At 27.7% G+C, this 559-nt stretch overlaps 1 pseudogene; it reads left to right on the forward strand.

The window, feature by feature from the left end:
* The window catches only part of LOC103588900, a 19,773-nt pseudogene that overhangs the window by 11,972 nt on the left and 7,242 nt on the right, over positions 1-559 (forward strand).

The following is a 559-nucleotide window of genomic DNA, read 5'->3' on the forward strand; positions in this document are numbered from 1 at the left end:
ATGTTGTTGCAAATGGCAGTATTTCATTCGTTTTTATAGCTGAGTAGTATTCCATTGTGTCCATTGATTATTTTTAACAAAACGATTTGCCCTAAAATCTGAAGTTGTATTCCAAATCTACTTGATAAAATGACAGAATATCACATGGGACATTTTAGAAACCACCAAATATTCACAAATAGTATCTGCAAATAGAAGTTGTTGACATTCAGCAAGGCCACATACTGCATAGAAAGCATCTGTTTATTAAAAACCTTATTAATTTTCTAGTGATTCAGAAGCAATATTTCATGCATTTTATATCTTGTCATGATTGTTTTATATATATACACATTATATATCACATTTTTCATAATCATGATAGTTATATATATATACACACACACATATTATATATATATAATATATATATATATATATATGTATGTATATATAAACACCGAAATTTCACTGTGCTTTGGTTACATTTTAGGAAATTGGCTAGGGGTTTGATGTTGTCATGTAATGCACTATATTTTTTCCCATTTAAAATAATGTAAAACAGGCTACCAAACAGCAC

This window comes from Galeopterus variegatus, unplaced genomic scaffold, assembly GCF_000696425.1.
Source record: "Galeopterus variegatus unplaced genomic scaffold, G_variegatus-3.0.2 Scaffold625, whole genome shotgun sequence".
In the NCBI taxonomy this organism is placed as follows: Eukaryota; Metazoa; Chordata; class Mammalia; order Dermoptera; family Cynocephalidae; genus Galeopterus; species Galeopterus variegatus.